At 37.0% G+C, this 25,256-nt stretch overlaps 1 pseudogene; it reads right to left on the reverse strand.

Annotated features, from left to right (window-relative positions):
- Positions 1-15,875: 15,875 nt before the first annotated feature.
- On the reverse strand, positions 15,876-22,054 carry LOC110223849 (mitochondrial import receptor subunit TOM20 homolog pseudogene; annotated as a pseudogene).
- Positions 22,055-25,256: the final 3,202 nt, after the last annotated feature.

The following is a 25,256-nucleotide window of genomic DNA, read 5'->3' on the forward strand; positions in this document are numbered from 1 at the left end:
GGATATAAAAGAAGGAGCTCACTACTAGGCCTGTTTCCAAGAGTTCTCAACCTGGTCTCTGTAAACTTGTTTAAAAATAGATACCTATGTCTCTATCATTTATTTCGATATTACTGGTTTCTTTGTAATCTCATGTATTACATTCTATCCATTTAAAATCATTATTCTGAGATGAAGTCTGTAGGTTTACCAGAGCTCATCAGATTGCCCAATGGGTCCATGGTGTAAAAAAAGTTAAGAACTCATGATTTAAGCAGAAGGATCATTTACTGCATTTAACATATGATTTCTTATTTTGTGATTATTTTTTGTAATGCTCTACATACAGTTTTCTAGGCACACACCCCCTATTGTTTAGAACTAGGTCCACCCAAGGTACAAGACTGCAGTTAAAGCTGGATATATATTCAGACTAAGCTCAAAATAGCTTTTTCAGGCTGGGCCAACCACTAATAGGTACAGAGAAGCCTGTGAGCACTAAGATACCAGTGTCAGGAGCTGTGGGGAGAGTAGATGATAAGAATATGGAGTGGCCAGAGATATTTCTGTGGAAGATCAGGCTCTTTTTACAGATAAGACTGGAAAAATGAATTAACATGGTTGCAAGCCATTGTCAGCCTTCTCCTTTAATACAAGTGCACTGATGTAAATTAGATAAAGGAATTCTTATATAAGTTTATATGGGATTTCTTTGCTAGTGACCAATATATGTCTAATCCTTTGTCACTTTCTGATCCTGCATCAGAATGACAATAGAGATATTCTTTTCCAGGAGCCCATTGGCTGCTGGGGTCACAAACTGGAATGGGAGGGGTATGTTGGATAGTTTACAAAAATATCAGAGTAGAAGGAGGAAGCTGCAACTCAGGATACCAGATAAGGTTACAATCTTCCACTTTGAGGCTATTTGGTCTTTTGCAGAGTCAAACATTTAACAATGAGTTTATGCTTCTAATCTCTCTGTTTCCAAGGCTCTGAAAAAACGTGACCATTGCTAGCATAGTATTGTTGTCTAACCCTAATGACCTCAGTAGCCTTCCCACCCCCCTAATTAAAAAAGCCCCAAGGGAGCTCAACACCCCTGCATCACCTGGTCAGAGTTAAGACCAGGAGGAGCCCTTCCAGGGGCTTTCAATACAAATTAGCTGCCAATCTCTAAAAGTCTTCTATTCCCACACTAGCAAAAATCAGCACAAGTCCCCAGTCTGGGTTCTCTGCTCCGTTTCTTCTACTGCCAATTCTGCTAGATCCAAATAAAGACCCTGTAAAAACCTATTGGACTTTATTGATTTGGGAGTACCCCATTTCCTCCAGAGTCTCAGAGGAGTACACCTAATTTCATTGTTCTCCTAGTGGACCAGCCCAGTTTCCACCATATTTCTTGACTTCCTTTCATATGGAAAAAGTATGCCCCCTCAACAAAGCTGGGTCACTTTACTATCTTGTGTACTATTTTGTGCTTGTCCTGGACTATTGGCATTCCAAATATTTGTGTCTACACTAAGACTCAGTCAACAATGTTGCAGAAATTAAGTGAGAAAAGTATTGCATTGAGTCAAGTGAGTGAGGTTGGGTTGACTCCAGCTGCAAATTTCACCTTCCACAGCTCTGAAACAGGGAGAAAGAATAGCTAATTCATTTCCCTACATCTTTGGAGTTCACACTTCATTTCTTCTTTGTGAATAGGAGTTAACACAGGAAAGCCCTGGTTCCTGCAGCCAATAGCTGTGCCAAATCAGCTTATATTCACAGCTATTTCCCATTCCCCATGTAATTTCTGTTCATTCCTTTGGCACTATTTATTCTAGCGTTATATAAAATGTAAGGTGGCCATTATCCCTGCTTTGTGATTAGAAGTTATGTGAAGCAATAGAAACTGGGAGCCAAAGCAATCTGAAATAATATGATAAACTCATTTGGTGACTTTTGCAGAAGCAGGCACCAGATAGATAATCGGCTCTCCTTGGGAAATCCTAAAACATATGGTGCTGCCTGTGATAGCTTCCCAAACTAACCCAAGGTGATAAGCAAGAGAAATTAAAAAAGAGATTTGTAATACAAAGTAACAAATTTCCTCTAGACTATTGCTGTGAGCTAGAAGCTTGAGACCATGAAAGAGAAGAGGGGTTTTCTGCATGGGCTCTTCAGGTTCCTCTGTCTCCTCCCTATTGCTACATACATATGGGATTACCTCACCACAATGACCCTGCTACATATATGCTATGTATGTGGATGAAGACCCAACATGTAATAAATATATCTGACTCATTCCCTCATTTTTTCCCCCAATTCTGCTTCTTAAGGCATTTTTCTCCTCATTGGCTTTTTGGACCTCTTTTGCCATTTGGGTTAGGCTATTTTTTAAGGCATTATTTTCTTCAGTATTTTTTTGGGTCTCCTTTAGCAAACTGTTGACTTGTTTTTCATGATTTTCTTGCATCATTCTCAATTTTTCCTCTACTTCTCTTACTTGCTTCTCAAAATCTTTTTTGAGCTCTTCTGTGGCCTGGGACCAATTCATATTTTTCTTGGAGGCTTTGGATGTAGGAGCTTTGACTTTGTTGTTTTCTTCTGGTTGTATGTTTTGATCTTTTTTGTCACCAAAGGAAGATTCTATGGTCTGACTTTTTTTGTGAAGTTTGCTCACGATCCCAGCCAATTACTTGAGTTATAAACTCTTTGTTAAGGTAGGGGTCTGCTTCTAGTGTAGAGAATGTACTGTCCCAAGTTTCGGGGGTTTTGTGCAGCTATTTTCAGAGATACTTCTAGGAACTTGTAAGTTTTTAGTTCTTCCAAGGTGGTATGATCAAGGGTGAGGTGTTTACTCCTTTCCTGGCCTGTGCTCTGGTCTATGAGTGGCCATAAGCACTCTTTTCTGCCTTGGAACTGTGAGGAGGATTCTTTCTTTACTGCCACTACAAGCCCGACCACGCCAGCACTCCTCCTCATCCCAGGATTGCCACCCAGAACTGCGACCCAGATTCAAGCACGGGCAAAGCAAGAGAATTCTGCCTCAGCAGCAGCAATGAAATCCCTGCAATCCCCCTCTGATCAGCCACTTGATTCCCCCTCAGTCTGTGGGCAGGAAGCTCTGGAAGCAGCCATTGTCCCTGAGGCTACAGCCGGGACTGGGGCTGGGATCCAGCTTCATAGTCACAGCCTTTTCCTATTGACTTTCTAGGCTGAATTTGGTGTTTGTGGGTTAAGAAGTCTGGAAACCACCACAGCTGCCCATGATTCAGTCCTCTGAGGCCTGCTCCAGGTTTCTTGCACACCTACACCAAACTGCATTCCTCTCCCTGCCCGTTGAGACAGACCTTGCTAATCAACCCTCCAGGTTGTCTTGGGCTGGAAATTTGTTTCACTCTGTCTTTTTGTGATTCTGCTGCTCTTGAATTTGTTTAGAGCCATTTTTTTTTACAGGTATTTGGAGCGGTTTGGGAGACAGCTCAAACAAGTCATGGATTTTATTCCATCATCTTGGCTCTGCTCCTCATTCCCTCATCTTAAAGGTTACCACAGGTCACAGTGACCTACTTTGGTGAAGGTGATTCTCAGGCAAACTCCATACTCTCTGGTAAAAGTTGGGTGAAGTTTTTGATCTGTAATAAATTCTGTCTTCCCAGATCTTTAGCTTTCTCCGACTTTCTCTATCTCTCTGTCTGTCTCTGTCTCTATCTCTGTCTTTGTATCTGGCTATGGCTATATCTTTGTTTCTATCTGTTTGCTTGACACCCTCTTCCCCCCAAAAAAACCCAAACTCTAGATGCCTTAAGAATATTATCTTAATACGGACTTCCAATGCATTTTTGAACTACAAAGGGAATTACTAGTATCTGTGCTACCTTCCTGTGCTTCAGACAGAAGCTGAATGCTTTATTCTATTTCTCTCCAGGCCAAGCCTACCTCAAACCTCTACCTCTGATATCCACATTAATTACAAAACAAGGATTTGCAGCTGTAAGGTTTTCTGTTAAAAATGGGAGAAAAGAACAATAATAATGAAAAGATAGGCAGCAAAGGAGATACATGGATATAAGGCAGCCGGCACTGCTAACTCCAGGAGCAGATATCAGTTCATTCCCACCCTATTCCTGAGAAGGAAGGGAGGCATAAATCAAAGGAATTATGCAGTTATTGGAAGTGGGTTCTGTCCTTGATTCAGAAGTAGAGTGGGAGTGAAGAATTATCTCTGGGGTTTCTGGATTAGCTCATTTACCATTGTTCCCAGTTCACATTAGATTCTCAGCCCTTGTTCATTCTATCCAGAACAACAGCAAACTCATTGGTTTTAGAAATAACATTGGCTGCTCTCAAGTACGTCTCTGGAAAGGGCCCAGTATCTGATTTTTGTAGTCTTAATTTTCAGATTTTCCATTCCTGACTCTAGCCCTACTCATCTCAGATTTTTCTGTGAAATTTAACCCCCTAATTCCAACAATCTTTCCAGGTTTTCTGGAATCAGCCTGCTTATCATTTCTTATAGCACAATAGTATTCCATTACATTCATATACTACAACTTGTTCAGCCATTCTGCAATTGATGAGTATCCCCTCAATTTCCATTTGTTTTTTGCTACCATAAAAAAAGCTGCTATAAATTTTTTTGTATATGTGGGTCCTTTTCCCTTGTTTATGATCTCTTTGGGATACAGACCTAGTAGTTATATTGCTGGATCAAAGGATATTGACAGTTTGGTTGCTTTTCAGGCATAGTTCCAAATTACTTTCCAGAATGGAGTTCACAACTCCACCAACAATGCATTAATGTTCCAATTTTCCCACATCTTCTCCAACATTTATTATTTTCCTTTGTTGTCATATTAACGAAACTGATAGGTGTGAGGTGGTACCTCAAAGTCGTTTTAATTTGCATTTCTTTAATCAATAGTGATTTAGAGCACTTTTATATGACTACAGGTAGCTTTAATTTCTTCATCCGAAAACTGCTTGTTCATATCCTTTGACCATTTATCAGTTGGGGAATGACTTGTATTCTTATAAATTTGACTCAGTTCTCTATATATTTTAGAAATGACACCTTTATCAAAAACACTGGCTGTAAAAATAGTTTCCTAGCTTTCTGATTTCCTTCTAATCTTGGTTGCATTGGTTTTATTTGTGTAAAACCTTTTTTAATTTAATGTAATCATAAATATCCATTTTGCATTTCATAATGTTCTCTGTTTTTTGTTTGGTCCTAAATTCTTCCCTTCACCATAAATCTGATAGATAAACTATTCCTTTCTCTCATAATTTACTTATAGCATCACCCTTTATGTCTAAATCATTTACCTATTTTAAACTTATTTTGGTATAGGGTATGAGATGTTGGTCTGAGACGAGTTCCTGCCATACTATTTTCTAGTTATCCCAGCAGTTTTTGTCAAATAGCGAGTTCTTATCCAAGAAGCTGGAGTCTTTGGGTTTATCAAACAGTAGATTATGGTAGTCACTGACTACTGTGCCTTGTGTACCTAGCCTATTCTACTGATTTAACACTATTTCTTAGCCAGTACCAAATAGTTTTGATGATTGCCTTTTTATAATATAGTTTTACATCTGGTATGACTAGGCAACCTTCCTTTGCATTTTTTCCCATTAATTCCCTTGACATTCTGGACCTTTTGTTCTTCCATATGAATTTTGTTGTTATTCATTCTAGCCGTATAAAATATTTTTGGTAGTTTGGTATTGCGTTGAAGAAGTAAATTAATTTGAATGAATAAGTAAATTAATTCATTTTTATTATATTAGCTCAACCTACCAATGAGCAATTGATATTGTTCCAATTGTTTAGATCTGACTTTGTATGAAAAGTGTTTTGTAATTGTGTCCATATAGTTCCTGGGTTTGTCTTGACAGACTCACAAATATTTCATATTGTCTACACTTATTTTAAATGGAATTTCTCTTTCTATCTCTTGCCACTGGGCTTTGTTGGTAATATATAGAAATGTTGATGATTTCTGTGGGTTCATTTTATGTCCTGCAACTTTGCTAAAGTTGTTCATTGTTTCAACTAGATTTTAGTCGATTCTCTGGGATTCTCTTAATATACCATCATATCATCTGAAAACAGTGATAGTTTTGTTTCCTCATTGACTATTCTAATTCCTTTAATTTCTTTTTCTTCTCTCATTGCTGAAGCTAACATTTCTATATAATATTGAATAATGATGGCAATAATAGGCATCCTTATTTTACCTGATCTTATTGGGAAATCTTCTAGATTATTACATATAATGCTTGCTGACAGTTTTAGATAGATAATACTTATCACTTTAAGGAATACTCCCTCTATTCCTATGTTCTCTAGTGTTTTTTTTTAATAGGAATGGATGCTGTATTTTGTCAAAATCTTGTTCTGCATCTATTGAGATAATCATATGATTTCTGTTATTTTATCATATCCTACTTTCCTAAAATTCTATCATATCCTACTTTCCTAAAATTCTATTGACCTCTTTAACTTCTTTCTTGTTTATTTTGTGGTTAGATTTATCTAGTTCAGAGAGGGGGATGTTGCGGTCCCCTGCTAGTATAGTTTTGCTGTCTATTTCTTCCTGTAACATTTAATTTCTCCTCTAAGAATTTAGATGCCATACCACTTTGTGCATGTATGTTTATTATTGACATGACTTCATTGTCTATGATACCTTTTAGGAAGATGTAGTTTCTTTCCTTATGTCTTTTAATTAGATCTCTTTTTACCTTTACTTTGTCTGAGAACAGGATTGTGACCCGTGTTTTTTTTTTTTACTTGAACTAAAGCATAATATATTCTGCTCCAGCCTTTTAGCTCTACTCTATATGTATCAATCTGCTTCAAATGTATTTCTTGTAAACAACATATTGTAGAATTCTGGTTTTTAATCCACTCTGCTGTCTGCTTCCATTTTGTGGAAGAGTCCATTTTATTCATGTTTACGATTATGACTACTAACTGTATTTCCCTTGATCCTTTCCTCCCACCCCCATTTATACTTTTCTCTCCCCTTTGAACTTGTTCCTCCTCACAAGTGTTTTGCTTTTGACCACTGCCTCCCTCAATCTGCCCTCTCTTCTAAAAGACTTCCCTCTCTTTTCTTTCTCCATTCCCCTCTTATTTCCTATAGGGTAAGATAAACTTCTGTATTCAACTGAGTGCATGTTATTCTCTTTTTGAGCCAAATCTGGTGAGAGTAAGGTTCAAACAATGCTCATCCCCTCCACTCTTTCCCTCCTTTGCCTTCTAGAATATCATATTCCAAACCCTCCAATACTTTAATGTAGAAGCTGCTCAATACTGTACAATTCTGTTTTTTAAAATTTTTTTATTAATTTACTTTTAGTTTTTGACATTAACTTCCATAAGCTTTTGAGTTTTAAATTTTCTCCCCCTCCTTCCTCTCCCCCTCTCCAACATGGCATGCAATTTGATATAGGCTCTACATATACATTCTTATTAAACATATCTTCACATTAGTCATGTTGTAAAGAAGAATTAGAACCAATAGGAGGAACCACAAGAAAGAATAAAGAAAACAAAACAGGACAGAAAAAAGAAGAGCAAATAGTATGCTTTGATTTGCATTCAAACTCCATAATTCTTTCTCTGGATGTGGATAACATTTTCCATCATGAGACTTAGAGATGTCTTAGATCCTTGTATTGCTGAGAAGAGCTAAATCTATCAAAGATCGTCACTGCACAGTGGGGCTGTTACTGTGTACAATGTTCTCCTGGTTCTGCTCATTCCATTCAACTTCAGTCCATACAAGTCTTCCCAGGTTTTTCTGAAGTCTGCTTGCTCATCATTTCTTATAGCACAATAGTTCAGTATTGTGTAATTCTGACTGTGACTCCCCAGTATTTGAATTGTTTTTTTCTGGCTGCTTGCAGTATTTTCTCCTTGACCTGATAATTCTGGAATTTGACTACAATATTGTTTGGAGTTTTCATTTTGGGATCTCTTTCAGGAGGTGATTGGTAGATTCTTTCAATGACTATTTTGCCCTTTAGTCCTAGGATATCAAGGAAGTTTTCCTTGATAATTTCTTGAAAGATGCTGCCCAGGCTCTTTTTTTTTTTAATTATGGCCTTCAGGTAGTCCAATAATTCTCAAATTTTCTCTCCTAGATCTATTTTCCATGTCAGTTGTTTTTCCAATGAGGTATTTTACATTTTCTTCAATTTTTTCATTCTTTTGACTTTGTTTGACTGCTTCTTGATGTCTCATTGAGTCATTAGCTTCCACTTGCTTAATTCTAAATTTTAAGGAATTGTTTTCTTCAGTTAGATTTTGTTCCTCCTTTTCCATTTGGCCAATTCTATTTTTTAAGGAGTTGTTTTCTTCAGTCAATTGTGGTCCTTCCTTTTCCAAGTTGTTGACTCTCTCTTGCATAACTATCATTTCTTTTCTCATTTTTTCCCCTTCTACCTTTCTTATTTGATTTTTAAAATACTTGTTTACCTCTTTCAAAAAGGTTTTTTTGGGCTTACAACCAATTCACATTCCCCTTCATGTCTTCGCATGTAGGCATTTTGACATTGTTTTCCTCTTCTGAGTTTGTATTTTGATCTTCCTTGTTGCCATAGTAGCTTTCTATGGTCAGGGTTCTTTTCTGTATTTTGCTCATTTTTTGTGTATTTTGTGATTTTTAAAGTTGAGCTCTACTCTTGGGGCACAGGGATTACTGTCCCAAGCTTCTTATGCTGTGAGCCAGGGGCCTGGTCACTGGCTTTCTTCTCTGGATCCTCAGATGCTGGCAGTTTGCCTACTGCTCTCGCCTGGTCTCACCTCTTGTGCCCAGGGTTCTGTACCTGGCAGTTTGCCTGCTGCGCTGGGGATGGAGGCCTCACAGCTGGCCTGCTGTGCCAGTGGCCAGCTTAGCCAGGACTAAGTGGGCTCAGTTGCTGATCTGTGCTGTGACTAAGAGCCCCCTGCTGGCTTGCCTGGATACCATCTCTGCTGAGCTGTACTTCCCTTTTACCCAAGTGAGACAGACCTTTCCTGAAGTCCTTATAAGTTATCTTAAACTGGAAAACTGTTTCACTCCATATTTTTGTAGGTTCTGTCACTCCAAAATCCATTTAGAGTCTTGTTTTTGAGGGAAACTGGGGAGAGCTTAAGGAACTTCCCGGATTTTTTCCACCATTCTTGTCTATGCTGTCCAATTATACTTTGTCTAAGTCTGGGCTGTTGACTAGGGCCCAAGATGGAGGAAGAACTTTCCTTCCATATTCTACTTTCTAGCTTCTTTCTCCCAGATACCAAAATATTTTCCAGAAGCCCTGGTTCCATAATATTAATAACTAGTGGATTTTTGTATTAGTCTGTTTGAGTACCTCTTATCTCCAGAGTAACCTAGTCTTGATACTGAATTGATACTCACATTCAATTTAAGTGAGTGTTTACTAAATGCTTACTTTGTTCCAGAAAATATTTTAGGCCATCCAAGTAAAAGAAAAAATCAAATAAAAACTCACTGTTCTCAAGAATATTACATTTTACTGGACCTTTGGGTCATAAAGACTTTAAAATTTTGCCCCAAGTGGTGAAGGGGAATAGAAAGATATAAAATGCCTTGGGCACATAAAACCTATGGAAAACAGTCCATGATCAAGTACAAGGTTATGCAGTGTGGATTATAAGTGCTATGGAAATTCTGCAAACAAACCTTTTATTGGCTGAAGTTGAGAAGAAGGAGTTCAGGGAAGATATGAGGCTTAAACTGGTCCTCAGGTGTAGAATTTAGGTTAGTAGACAGCAATAAAGAAGGTATCCTCTAGAAATTAGTACCTTTATTTTGGAGGAATCTAGTTCCAAATTTTGAATGATTATGGTTCACTAAATTTGTGTTTTCTATGAAATATCGAGGCTTTAAGTGACTTAGCTTGAACTTGATAATTCTCCAGTTCACCAGCATGCTTAAAACAGTATTGGGTAGCATTTCCAAGGTATCTAATATCCATTTTTATTTCTTAGAGGATCACATAGTTGAGAGACTGGAAATAATTGTTGTTCTTATTAAACCTCCAAAGCTCTCACCAAGGCATCTATCTCCTTTGGTGACACAGCAGTTTGAATAGTGTGCTAAAGCTGTCTCTTCCACGTGAACCTGAAGGAGCTCTAGAGCCGTTATGGAAAAAATATGCTCACCTTTGTAAGTCTGATGTTCTCATAAATTATTTTCATTACAGATTAATGGTCTGTGAAGGTTCAAATCTTTCAGAGTGTTCTGTTATAGTATGCATACCGTGCTATATTCAGAAAGTGACAGGTTCTGCCTAAGCTTCAGACATTTAGGGATGGTACCCTTCAGGGTCATCAAAGAGCCATTTTATATTTCTTTCTATTTTGTGGGAAGTAGGACAGGATTTTATTAGTTGCTTATCTCTTGTAGATACTTTAAACAATAAATGAAATTGTTTCAACAAAGAAAGGTGGACATTTATTATCCCTTTAGGTTGGAAGGCTCTGGCTTTTATGTGGAATGCCACTGAAAAATTTAATGGACATAATTGTATTATTAATAATATCTAAAAATTTAATATCTTGGGAAAACTGGATTTGTTGGTCAGTCTACAATGAAATTTCAGCTATTATTGCTAATAATAAAATCTTATATTGTTAAAGCTCTTTCTGATTTATAAAGTCTTTTCACATTTAATATCTCATTTTAATCCTTATGGCAACATTCTGAGCTAGGCAGAGAAGAGATTAAATTCATGATATTCTGTGGGTTTGCATTTCCTAAAACTATATCCCATGAGATCCACTGATGTGTTTGTCTTTAGTATTCAAATAGAGGACACAATTAACTTAGAACAGAGGCATTTAATGAAATGGCATACTAAGAAATGTAGCAACAAAACATTTTCCCAACAAACCTGAGAGGGGATCAATAAGTCAATCAATAAGTAGGTGCTAGGCACTAGACAAATAATATCAGTGGAAAGCGTGGACACATAAGGAGAACACACATGGAGAGGCATGCATGTAGGGATTACCTGGGACCAGGCCAGTTCAAGCGTGCCAGGATAGTATAAAGGAAAAACATACTGGACTAGCAAAAATCAAGATATTTCTTGAGTTTTAGGGAATTATGTTTTTGACATAGTGAGTTTAAACTCAGGAAAACTAGAACTTCTCATTAATTAAAAGAATGTCTTTATCTTTTTAAACTTTATTTTTGCATTTCTTTTTTCTTTTTTTATTAATTTCTTTTGAATTATCAATAATCACTTCCATAAGCTTTTGAGTTTTAAATTTCCCACCCCCTCCTCACCTCCCTTGCCTAGACAGTATGCAATCTGATACAAACTATACATATTTTTGCATTTCTGTAAGTTCTTCTGTAACATTGACTACTCTGGCCGTCACTGCCTAGAAGGCCAAGTATATTACATTTTTACCATTCACTTCAGACTTAAGAAAGAGATGGAGAAAATGGTAATAAGGCATTTTCTCCACATAGATAGATGTTAGTAATGTTTAATAATGACTAAAGTGTGTTGTACATGGTTTTTTTTTTAATTTTTGAGAGCTTTTGGTTAAACATTTACCAGCACTATCCTGGGTAACCCCTTACTATCAAAAGAAAAACTGAAGTATTCTGGGTAAAAATTCCTCTGTTGGGTTTCTAATACATTGGGTACCTAAAATTTCTCCAATGGTTCTTCTCTGAAACACATAGGACACTACAACTGGAGGTCTAGATAAATATTTCACCAATACATCACAGCAGCCTGTAGAACACCTGGCATTTCTTCAATGGATCCCTGAAAAAAAAAGAACAATCCAAATGGAGGCTATAGAGAGACACAGGGGGCACATATGTGGCCCAGTTATCTCTCACTTTCAGAAGTGTAGAGCCCCAGTGTCTTTTCTTTTCGTGTTGTTCTTATGCTGCTTCTATGGGCTCAGCCCCTGGGCTGGCCAACTCATGCAGCTTTGTTACCTTGGTTTGCTCCTCCCCAGAGCTCAAGCATTCAACTTTGCAGGCTGAACTCTCTGAGCCTTCTCTTTACTGAGTGCATTTTCTTTTTCTGGGTGAATTCTGCTGCAAATGTATCATTGCTAATGGAGGTAGGAGAGAGAGAGCTCTCTCCACCCACCTTCACTTCAAAGAGGTATACTGCAATCACCCAGAAAGAAAAAAAAAGTTCAAGTACTGAGAAGTCACAGTTAAGATCACACAATATTTAGTGGCTACTACTATACAGAAGCAAAGAATTGGAATATAGTATATGAGAGGATTATTAAACTAGTGGATGAAGGGAATGTTGTAGATATAGTGTATTTAGATTTTAGCAAGGCATTTGATAAAATCTCGTGCAATTTTTTATGGTGAACATGGAGAGATGTAGGCACAATTATATGAATATGGAACTGGTTAAATGAACAAAAAGAATAGTTTTTGATAGTTCATTACTAACATGGCAGAAGGTTTCCAATGGAATGTCTAGGGATCTGTGGTTGTGCCTGTCCTGTTAAATATTTCTTTTTACCAATGATGAAATTGATAGGGTTAACGCGCTATAATACAGAGTTAAAATCCAAATAGATTTTGACAGCTTAAAAAATTGGTTAGAAACTAACAAAATGACATTTCACATGTTTTCTTACATCTGGGCTCAAAAAGTCAACTTCATAAAATTCGGAGGTATGATTAGATAGTAGTCTACTGAAAACTTAACATGTTAGCAGTATGATGTGCCAGGTAAAAAAAGGCATAACTTTCAAAGATAAAGAGGTGATGGTTTCTTTCTCCTAATTCCTACTGGTCAGATCACATCTAGAGTATTGTGCTTAGGACTGTACACAAATACACTTATAAACTAGAAAGTATCTAGAGAGGGCAACAGCATAGGGAAAGGCTTTGAGTTCATAACATCTGAGCACTGCTTGAAAGATTTAACTTGGGGAAAAGAAGACTCAGCAGGTACATAATCATTGTCCTCAAATATTTGCTGGATTAGATTACTGCTGAGAACCTTTCTAGCTTTCAAACTCTTTGATTATATATCTAAGTGATACTTATATTAGTGTTTGTATAAAATATTCTTTAAAAGCTAGAGTAAACAAAATATTTTTTTTCTCCAAGCCCTTTAATATTTCACTTTTTAACAGCTTGAGGCACAAGCAACATTAAAAAAATTCATCTTTTATAAGATTGAAAGTTCTGTATAGTGCTTGCTTATATACTAAACCAACATTCTTGAAATTTGCATAACATTTTATATTCTGAGCAACACCCTTGTCCACAGGTTGAATTAATAATGTTACAAAAACAGGCATGACAGTAAAAATCATGTGTCCAAAATGTTCCTGATGCTTTGCACCAAATATGAAATTATGAAACAGATCAAAAGTATTTGTCCATACAAAGAAACCTGTTTACTTCTGAAAGCTCATGACTTTTCATTTCCAAAGGTTTTACCAAGTGTGTACATAATTTGTTCTTTTCTTAAAGAGGGTTGATGGGGAATAGAAAAGGGGCACATTTAATTCACTTCAACATAACAGGCTTTGACATTACCAAAATGGACTGGGGTTTCATAAAAGATAAGATCCTTTAGTAAGAGAACATGGACCAGTCCTACAAGCAGACATCTACCTTCAACATCAATTATTTTTCGAAGATATTTAGCTTTCTGCTGGCACATGTAACTAGCATTAAATTTATACTTGCCCCCCAAAATACAATCATAATTTGCTAAAAAAAATTCACTTTTCATTCCTTTGACAAATAATAAACAAGAAATAAGGAAAATATTCCCCCATTAGTTCACTAAAATATTTCTCACAAGGGCCCAATTTAACACATGCCTTTTAGGATCAGAAATAGCCAAGCGCAAATGACTTTTTACTGGGTGGGCCTGGATGTCACAAGGATAATCTTTGGCTTTCCTGTATCCAAATTTATCCCATTCTTGCCTTCTATCTTTCACTTATGGGTGTTTGGATGGTCTGTAACATGGGATTGGTTTTCTAGTCCAGATCCTCAGTTTCATCAGTGTAAGAAACTCCTGCTACAGAAACTCCACCACTATGGATCAGCAACTTTTCTATAACTTTCTATAAATTTCTCCAAGATTTTTTTTCTTTCCTTTCAATGTTTAAGTGGTCTGCTCCACTCCATAATATTTCTATGATGCTTCATTTCTTCCAAAGAAGCTTGCACTTTGCTATTTGTCTTAGCTCTCAGTATCTACCCTCTTCCTCTAATTATCTGCAGCCTAGTTACAATGCTTCTTTAACATGCTCAGAGCAGAAAGCTTGAGGAGCTCCACAAAAGCCTTATTCCCCCTGGCAGAATGGCCTCCCCTTCTCCCCCATTTTTAGTCACCAAATCATCATTTTAAGGCTCTCAGTTCTTAAGATTATAAAACTAGAGGAGATTATAGAACAAGATTTCAATGCTAATGAAGAGAAAATATGACTTTTTTTTAAAGAAAAGTTTTATAAACAGGTCATGGTAAATTATTGGGGCCACTCTATAGTTCAGAAACACTTAAGACAGTGTTCAGTCTAGAATGTCCCATTATGTACCAGATGCTAGGCTTTAGTTTTCCAACTGGTTTGCCTACAGAAAAAGAGCTTGATCAGCCAAACCCCTCTCTGAAAAAGTCTTCATCCATGCTGTCAAACCCTGGTGTTTCAAGGTAAAAAAAAGAAGGTAAAAAAACAATAACGATGAGAAAGATTTGAAGGTGTAGAGGAGAAATAAATGAAGACCAAAGAAAAGTGCAAGGAAGTAAAGGGTAAGTTAAATTTACTCTAAAATGTATCAGGGTTGGAAGAGACTTCACCTTAGAAATCTAATCCAACACATACCTGAAAAGAAGTTCCAAAAAGGTCATAGAGTCTCCAATTTAAAGACCTCCAATGATGGGGAATTCACAGTATCCTGAGATAAACCTACTAGTTTACTTTTGGATAGCCAACTGTCAGAAAATTTTTCTTCACTAATTTTTAAACTAAAAAGAAAAAACTCATCAGGGTAATAGTAACAGGCCAAGGAAACCATTTTGGAATATGTAATTAATATTTGTGACTAGTAAGACAAACATGTATGGAAAATACACCATAACTAAGTGGCTTTGACGATGAGGAAGATAATCATAGAGCTGAAAAGAACTCAGATTACTTAATACAAATCTCTCATTTTCAGTGGTTCTGCAGTAAAGAAGTCTGTCCTACACAATCAGAGCTGTAAGTGGCAGAATAGAACTAGAACACATTTCTTGACTGTTACTAGTTCAGTGCTCTTTCCAATAACTCTGATTTGCAAGATAAATATCCAGGAGTCATAAGCGTATTTTACATAAAATAATTTTCAAGGGTTTTTTTTGGTTGTTGATAGCTGTGTCTTATACACCAAAAATATCTCCTAAATGTATGAATGATTATCTTTATGAATAGGAAATATTTCATATCCAGTGACTTTCACAGCTTGTTAGCTTTGGTAAATTAAAAAAAAAGTCATCAGCTTTCTACTACACTACCAAATTTACTAAGATAAACCAAATCCACCCATTAGCTCTCTAACATGGAGTGCAGAATTCTTTTTATTGCCTTAACTTTTATTTTTCAAAAATAAGCACTGGGTATTTTTTAACATGTAGTAGTGTCATGTCATATGTATCTTACAATTGAATGTTTTAGTAACAAATGAAATTAGTAATATTTAGATAATTCATAGCATATTTATAAAATGAATTTTTTTTATCAAAATATACTTCTCACTAAGATAAATAAATAAAATCCATGCAAACCCGCCTACACAAAGTTAGAATCAACTTTGGTAGATTTCAGTGTAATACATAGTCCATAACTAGCATGTTTGCCCTTTCCCCCCATTGCTGCTCATCTTCTGGGATAAGAATTATTTAAAAATTTTTATTAAGATTTTATTATGTTGACACGTTTCTCATTCCACATCATCTTCGGCCAAGCTCTGTACACTCACAATTCTCTGGCTAATTGTTGGCAGCTTAGTCAGAAGCATCTGGAACACTGGTAATGGAATAGTCTGCTGTAAAACTTGCAACAACTGCTGTGTCTGCCCACATACAGCAATGGCATTTGTCAAGTGGTCAACACCCTTTTCATATTCACCTTGGGCTAGTAACTCCTCACCAAGCTGTATTTCTTTAAGAAAGAACTTCTGAACAGCTTCTGCATCTTTAAGGTCAGGTAACTTGGAAAGCCCAGCTCTCTCTTTAGCAAGCTTCTGTTTCTTTCTTCGCTCTCGGAGCCTGTTCTTGAAGTTGGGGTTGCGCCGTCTCTTGCAGTCAAAGTAAATACAGTAGCCGATGAAGAGGGCCCCGCACACGCCGGCGGTGATCGCGCCACTCGGGCCCACCGTGTTTCCGGCTGCGGCTCGCGGTGGAGGTAGCAGCAGTGGCGCCGTCCGCCGCTGACCCCCAAGCCACGAGAGTAGGCTGGCTCTGCCCCCATCGAGGGCGGAGACAGCAAGCTAGAGTAAACAAAATAAAACTGCACTGAGGGGCAAGTAGCACGGTGACAGCCATATTATGTGGAAACTGAAGGAACTTTGATGCTCTGTGGTGTGATTCTGTCATATGAAACCAAGAACTATAGTTGAAGTAATCGGTACAGTACAATGCAGAACACTAGGGGAAATGGGCAGTATTCCAAGGAAATCATAGATAATGAGAAAAGTTTCACATATTTCAGATTTTTTTTTAAGCAGCAATTTTTTGTGGTAGCATAGAATCAGAAGCAATGTGGGTGCTCATTGATTAGGGAATGAGTGATCAAATTGTGGAATATGAATGTAATGGACTGTTATTACTCCATGACAAATGATAAATATAAATAATTCAAAGAAGTTGGGAAGATTTGTGTGACTTAGACATTTAAGTAAGAATGATCAAGAGATACATACATATATAGATAATTAAATAGATACATGATCTATCAAGTTCATACTACGTTCTCTGCACTGTGCTAAGAGCTGGGGATATGAATACAAGCAAGCAAAACACTTCTTTTCTCAAGGAGCTTACATTGTAATAGGGGAAGATAACTTTCTAATAGAGGAAGAAAAAGGAGTTCTAGAAAGCAGTGGGGACAGGTTAGAAAGGAGTGGGAGGGAAGTACTGAAGCCATATTGAGATGACTCAAAGTGGTGAGGAAACCTGGCCCCTGGCCAGCTATGTTAATTCAAAACTCTCTTATCAAAGCACAGAGAACTAAAGAGGTTAGTCAAGGATTCTGATGGGAAAAGCCCGAGAACAAAAGATATAGTGTGAAAGCTTATCAATATCATTACTAATCTTAATAATTATACTATTATTGTGATAACATTATTGATTTGATAAGTTTCGACATATTTAATATTTTGGATAATTACTTTAATATTTCAATAATGTTAATAAATTTGGTAATTTGATAATATTTATTTGATTCTGATATGATACTGTTATTAAATATACTTCAAAACTATTAATAATTATAATAGCTAAAATTTGTATAGAGCTTTATATATAGTATCCTGTTTGATTTTTTTTTTTTGGCTAAGCAATGGGGTTAAGTGACTTGCCCAGGGTCACACAGCTAGTAAGTATCATGTGTCTGAGGCCAGATTTGAACTGGGGTCGCCCTGAATCCAGGGCTGGTGCTCTATCTACTGGGCCACCTAGCTGCCCCTTATTTTGTTTGATCTTTACAGTAACTTTGTGACATAGGTGCTATTATTATGAAGTAGATGCTCTTATTCCCATTTTACACCATTTTTCAGATAAGGAAACTGAAACTGAGAAGTTAAGTTACTTGTCCAGGGCCATGTAGCTAGCAAGTATCTGAGACAGGATTAGAACTCAGGTTTTCTTAAGTCTAGCACTCTATCCACTATATCATTTGATTGCCTGAGTTGTGGTATGGCAGCCAAGAGAAAAATATACATAGTGGCCAGAATACATGAAGGAAAAAAAAATCAAAAGACACCAGAGCTCAGATTAATAAAATGACTAATGCTGTTTAATTGGAAATTTTTGCTTTTTATAAATTGTTGGTTTTCTATTAAAAAAATGCGTTCCTAATCCATTGATCTGATCTTTTTTTTTAATGAAAATACTTATAAAACTATGAATTTCCCCTAAAAATTGATTTGGTTGCACCCCATCAATTTTTATGTGTTGCCTAATTGCTGTTATTATCTTTGATGAAATTGTCTGTTGTTACTATGATTGGTCCTTTGAATCCATCAATACTTTAGTATTAACTTATTTAGTCTCCAATTAATATTTGATCATTTCTTCAACGGCCATGTATTGAATATATTTTTTAATTGCATTGTGGTCAATGAAAATTTTTTAAGAAATCAAATTTTTTGCAGGTATTTGTGTTACTTCCTAATACAGTATTCATTTTTGAAAAGCTGCCAGGGTGGCTGAGCATATGAATTGTCCCTTTTATTCCCTTTCAGGAATAATCTATGTTCTATCATATCTGCCTTTCCTAAAATTCTTTCAGAGCCTTAATTTATTTTTGAGTTTGTTTTGTTAGATTTACCTAGGTTTTAAAAGAGGGTACATTATAGTCCTTTTCTCTCAGTCATTGGTTTCCCTTTAATTATTTAGATGTCATACCCATTCAGTGCATACGTATATACAGGTTGTCCCAAAAGTGTTAGAGCTATCATAAGTTTTAATAAATTTTAGAAGTATAAATGCTACAAACTTATGAAGAAGAATATTTGAGAGTTTGATTATGTAACTTTCTTTTATATTTGTTAATTTTGTGAATTTTTAGTAGTAAATTTTAATTTTAACAAGATTTGTTACCCTGTCATTATGCATTTTGTGTATAGCAATTTCTGGATGATGCTTTCTCAGACCACTGCATTGGTAGAGAAGTCTTTTTGCTTGGCCACCTTGGTCACCTGATGTAATTCCATTAGATTTTTTTTCTCATGAGGTCACATCAAAACTGTCATATGTTCTTGTAAATAACACACTGTTGAATTCTGCTGGGGGCCACAGTGGGTAGAGCTCTGGTCCTGAAGTCAGAAAGATCTAAGTTCATATCAGGCCTCAGACACTTACCAGTTATATGACCCTGTGTTTCAGTTTCCTCAGCTGTAAAATGAGGATAAAAGCACCTGTCTCTCAGAGTTATTGTGAAGATCAAATGAGATAATATTTGTAAAGTGCTTAGCACAATGGCAGCATATATAAGCACAATCTAAATATTTATTCCTTCCCTCTTCTTCTATTCTATTTTGCTATCCTCTTAATTTTTATGGATGAGTTAATGTTATTAACATTCACAATTATGATTGTTAATTGTGCATCTCCTTCCATCCTATTCTCTTATACTTTTTAAATTTTTTTGCCTGCCTTCCTCTTTACGGAAGAAGAGGAAGAAGAAGGAGAAGGAGGAGGAGGAAGAGGAGGAGAGAAAGAAGACAAGAAGAAGGAGAAGAAGGAGGAGGAGGAGAAGAAGGAGAAGAAGGAGAAGAAGGAGGAGGAGGAGGAGGAGGAGGAAGAGAGACAATAGGAGTGTGCTCAACACATTTGACTACTCTGTTTTCTTCTTTTAGTCCAGACCCTAATTACAGGTTATTACCCTTCTTTCTTTCATTTTAACAACCTTGTCATGTTCTACCTTCTGAGGTTAGAATTTTAAAGTTTCTGCTTAGGTCTAGTATTTCCATCAGGAAAGTTTCAAAGTCTAGTATTTCATTTAAGATCTATTTTTTTCCCTCTGTAGGATTACACTCAGTTTTTGCTATTGAAATATCGCATTCTAATTTCTCTTCTTCTGTATAGCCACTATATATTGCGTGCCACTAAATATTGTATGATCTTAACTGTGGCTCCTTGGTGCTTGAACTTTTTCTTTCTGGTGATTGCAGTATTTTTCTTTGAAATATGTTATCCAGGCTATTTTCTTCCCTTTTGGTTATGATCTTCAGGCAGCCTAATTATCCTTATATTTTTTCTGTTGGTCTGTTTTCCAGATCAGAGGTGTGTTTGTGTGTGTGTACATGTGTGTGTGTGCGCCTGTGTATGTGTGTACATGTTTTATATTAGATACTTTATATTTCTTCTATTTTTTCAATTTTTTGACTTAAAAATATTTCTTCTTGTCTCATAGAGTCTTTAATTACTGTTCAGTCCACCCTAATTTTCAGAAAGTCTGTTGTTTAGGCAAAGTTTAAAATGTTAATACGTCCAAATCTTTCCTCCAGAACTCTCATTTTTCCAATTCTTTCCTGTAGAGATACCATTTCACTTATAATATGATTTAAAAAAAACTCTTCCTTCATTTCTTCCAGAATTGGAGACCATGTGGCCAAGCTCTGTTTTTCTTTGATGTTTTCTTGGTAGACGTTTTTAAGTTATTCTCATTCTCTCAGTTTGTATCTTGGGTATCCTTGGATTTATAATGTATTATAGTGTTCCCGCCCCCTTATTCTTACAGGCTTATGTCCTGAATTGGGACTGTGTGTTTTAAACAGATTCTTTTCACTTTTAAAGGGAATTTCTGGGCCTTTTAAAGTCCTGATCTGTATTCTCTGCTTCTGTTTTCTCCAGGTATTGAGTGAGGTATTCTTCAAGAATCTCAGAAGCAGCCCAGGCCAGGGAGCAATGGACATTCAGCGTGGTGTAAACTATGTGATTTAGAATGTAGTCTGATTGCTGCCGTTCTGGTCTGAGCTTTGCAAATTCCTGATCCCAGTTAAGGTTTGAGTGACATAGCTCTAACTTTACCCCTGATGGTCACTAGATGGTAGCCTCTTCAGGTTCAGAACAGGCCTGGTCACTCTGGCTGCTGGCTCTATGACCCTCTTTCTGTGCATAGTAGAAGGCCATAGGCCCAAGGCCAGTTTCTGTTCTACAGAGTTCACCATGGACCTTATTGGTTGGACCCCATTTCAGTGCTCAGATAGGCTATCCTTCTATGCTGACTTGAGCTGGAAAAAAATCCATTATGGTTTTTCCTTAGATTTTCCAATTACTACTTGGTCTATTTCTCTTTCTTAATCTTTGTTTATTTGTAGGAGAAAGATGAGCTGTTATACTTTTTACTACTCTGCCATCTTTGGTCAATAGTACATACAGAGAAAGAAATAAAAGGTTAGGAAGAGTCAGTACTTTGGCAGTACAGTAGCATAAACAGAAGGCTATCTTGATTGCTAATACTGAGAAAGGCTAATCATATGAGAAGTCTCTTCTTTGGATATACTTGTATAGGAAAGGTTGCACAAAGCATGCACCAAGATTTGCTGTCTGCATCTAGCTAACCACATGTGCATAATCTTGTCTTTGAGATGATGAAGCCATTCTTTACTGGCTGTGGCATAAAATCTGATAACTCAGTGAAACTATAAAAAGAGAATGACCCCATCCTTGTGTTTCTCTCTTTCTTTGAACTTTCCTTTGAAATTATCTGACTCTGAGACTTCCATTAAGGGGATGGCAGGATGAGTGGAACTCTTTTACCACTCTGGATACATTGTATCCACTTTGACATGGAAGCTAGAGAAAGGTGACTCCATGAGTTGAGCTATTGCCTGCTCTTTCCATTTTGTGTCTGCCTTCCTGATAAGGACATGCTGAATGTCCATTGCTTCCTGGCCTGGGCTGCTTCTGAGATTCTTGAAGAATACCTCACTCAATACCTGGAGAAAACAGAAGCAGAGAATACAGACCAGGACTTTAAAAGGCCCAGAAATTCCCTTTAAAAGTGAAAAGAAGCTGGACCACGTCCAGGCTTTTAGGCTTGGAGGTGACCTTATGAGTTTGAAGTATTCTCATCAAGAAAATTTCTTTTATCAGAGAAAACATTAGTGGCAGGGAAAGGAGCTCACCCCCCTGAGGAGAAATGTAATCACCAATGTAAACCCAATCAATAGTTCCAAAAAGTGCTTCGTGTTCTGATGAGGTTTAAATATCAACCTCCTGGGAGAGTACAAGTATAGTTTTATTACTATTCCATCTTTTTCAAGCTTTTCTGTTAATTGGACCTTGGGGGAGGCATTTCTTATTTAGTATTTTTGTGTGTACATGAAGGAATAAATACCTGACCCATGTCTACCTAATTTTCATATTCATAATTAATATTCATATTCGTAGTCCAACTTTGGAAAGAGCTAACACCTAAGATATAAATAAATCTTTCTCTTCAGAGCTTAGTGAGGAACAAATGAGCTGATGAGTTCAAGGAAAGGGAGTCTAACCACTCTCATTAGAAGACAAGCTCCTCTAGGACTGAACCCAGTCTAGACAATGTATTGGGTCCAGAGTAGATGGACTGTTTAGCAAATCAGGATTGGTCACAATTTTTCAGCCCTCTGGGTTTAGAAGTCATCATTAATGATAGACATGTTTTACAGACTTACTGTATAATGTCATAGATTCATACATTTAGAATTAGAAGGGATCTTAAGAGACCAATTAGTCAACTTCCTTATTTTACAGATGAGGAAATGAGGCCCAGAAAAGATTAAGTGAATTGATCAAGGTTATACAGATAGTGAATGGAAAAATAAAGATTCATACCTAGGACTTCTGATTTCACATCCATTGATCTTTCCATAGCATCACAATGTGAGGCTTTAGTCTACGGCTGGTGCATAAATGAGAGCCTATGTGATAGAAAATTTTAAATGCTGTTTTTCAGGGATTATAGTAAAACTAATCTGATATTAAGAACTGGAAGTAAATCTGTCAAGGAATTTATATCCATCCATGTTCAGACCATCAGAATATTTTTTCTTACATCTTTTATAAAAATGATTTTCTAATAGATAGGCTTACCAATTGGGTGCCTCATCCACAAGATGGTGTAATAGCATTAGTAACTTGAATGCATGGTGCTAACAAATAGAACTGATTCAAATTGGCAAAAATGATTCTCAAGTTAAAATGCCAAGTACCCGTGCATAAAGATAATTATTCCTGAGCCTGTGGCTTTGCATGGAATATACTTTGGAAAATATATAATTCACCTCTATTGATTAACTTTTACTGTCACATGCTTTTACTTATTTACTTTAATGCTACAGTAGAGTACGCAGTTCATTAACTTCTAATTTAGCTAAAACCAAGCAAAACTGTTTTTCTTGCAAATCACAAAGCATTTTTAAATGGCAAAAACAGTGAAAGTCGATTTTCTGCGATGTACACTGTATTGCATGTCAGCAGAAGAAAACAGACTTTGGATTTTTGCCCTGATTCCTTTTGCTAGGAAAGTTTTCCTTTGAAACTGGAGATGAATACTTGGCTAATCTTCTATTTGAATATGTTTGATGAGGTTGGTTGAATTGTAGTCAGTAAGTCTCAAAATGAATTTTAGAACAACCTCTGGGCTTTCTGGTTTCAAAACAAGTTTTTGCTCCCACAGCCTTTTGAAATAGTTGAGGTTTGCTATCCTTTCTGGTATCACAGACCATTGTCTGTTAGTAAAGTTTGTCTAATATCAGGCAAAAAGAGATCAAATGGTAATATTCAACTTTTTTTTTTTTTGTGGGGCTGGGAAAGGAAGTTGCTTAAGGTACAATCAAGTGAATCAACAGCATTAATCCCAGCTCATGAATGGGTACCTTGCTCGTAGTTAAAAAGGGTGGATTGGCTTTCTAAAGCTTATCCACTTTTGTGAGTTATTTCCACTTCTGTAGTGCTGTTAGGACAAGCAGTAAAACTCTGGCCAAGAGTGTGGTCACTATTCTTTTGGAAGGAGAAAGTACTGAAATTGCTTAAAGGAGTTCTTTCTGAGACTTTTGTAGTCTTCAAAGTATTTGCTCTCAAAAGAGGAAGGAAGAAAGTATGAGGGCTCGTTCCATCCTGAATTTCCAAATGCTCTGCACACAATGGGCACTTAATAAATATTTATTAAATGAACGAGAGAATGTATTTGATTAGGTAAGCATTTATCAGTGTGTTAGGCACCGGAGATACAAAGGTGAAAATCACTCTATTGCAGGAAACAGCATGTACACAGATAAGGAAATACAATTTATATGCAAAATGTTTTGGTTTGACTATTGCTGTCTAGGCATCTGGCTAGCCAAAATAGATTTCTCAGAAAAAAGACTTTTATGGCATAACAACATAATATTGTAGATCGAGGCTGACCTTGGAGTCCAGAAGACTGTCTTTAAGTGCTGTGTCTGACACATACTAGTGATGTGACTTTGGACAAGTCATTGACATTCTCAGTGCTCCAGTCAGCTCTCTAAATGGCAAACACCCAAAAATGCTGATATGCATTAATGGAGGAGGTTTTTACATCAGTGTATTCACTCTCCTGATGAAATCACAGGTCAGATTCCCCTCCTCCTGAAAAAAAAAATCAACCCAAACCCCATCTTTATTTAAGGCCTCCACAGCAGTTTCCTCACAACAACCCTGAAAGGTGTTATATGCAGAATTTTTGATAGAAAATGCCAAATTAAAAAAAAATAACATGAATATGTGTGTGTGTGTATGTGTGTGTGTGTGTGTGTGTGTGTGTGTGTGTGTTGTGTATTTAAGTAAGTACAGATGTGTCCCACGTCTTGGGAGACTTGTGAGACAAGTGTCCCTTGGATCACTTGGGCCTAGATCCATCTTGAGGAGGGGCCTGTTATCCAGAGGGGTCAGCATTTCTCTGCCTCTGCCCTTAACCAAATAACATTTCAGGGAAATTACCTAAAGGGTTTACCCATATGTGGGTAAAATGGTCCTCTCCCGCAAAGTGCTCCATGTCCAGTATTGGCTCCTTGTATGAGAAAGATTTTTTTCAGGGCAGCTAGGTGGTGCAGTAGATAGAGCACTGACCCTAAAGTCAAGAGGACCTGACTTCAAATCAGGCCTCAGACCAAACACTTGACACTTACTAGTTGTGTGACCCTGGGCAAGTCACTTAACCCCAATTGCCTAGAGAGAGAGAGAGAGAGAGAGAGAGAGAGAGAGAGAGAGAGAGAGAGAAAGTGATTAATAGGTTGAAGACAAAAGACCTTTTAGGGTAGCTAGGTGGTGCAGTGGATAGAGCACTGGCCCTGGATTCAGGAGGACCTGACTTCAAATCCAGCCTCAGACACATAACACTTACTAGCTGTGTGACCCTGGGCAAGTCACATAACCCCATTGCCTAGGCAAACAAAAACAAAAACAAACCAAAAATGCTTTCTTTAAGGGGCAGCTAGGTGGCACAGTGGATAGATCTTTGGTCCTGGAGTCAAGAGGATCTGAGTTCAAATCCAGCCTCAGACATTTGACACTAGCTGTGTGACCCTGGGCAAGTCACTTAA

This window comes from Phascolarctos cinereus, unplaced genomic scaffold (assembly GCF_003287225.1).
Source record: "Phascolarctos cinereus isolate Bilbo 61053 unplaced genomic scaffold, phaCin_HiC Scaffold_4;HRSCAF=312, whole genome shotgun sequence".
Lineage (NCBI taxonomy): Eukaryota > Metazoa > Chordata > Mammalia > Diprotodontia > Phascolarctidae > Phascolarctos > Phascolarctos cinereus.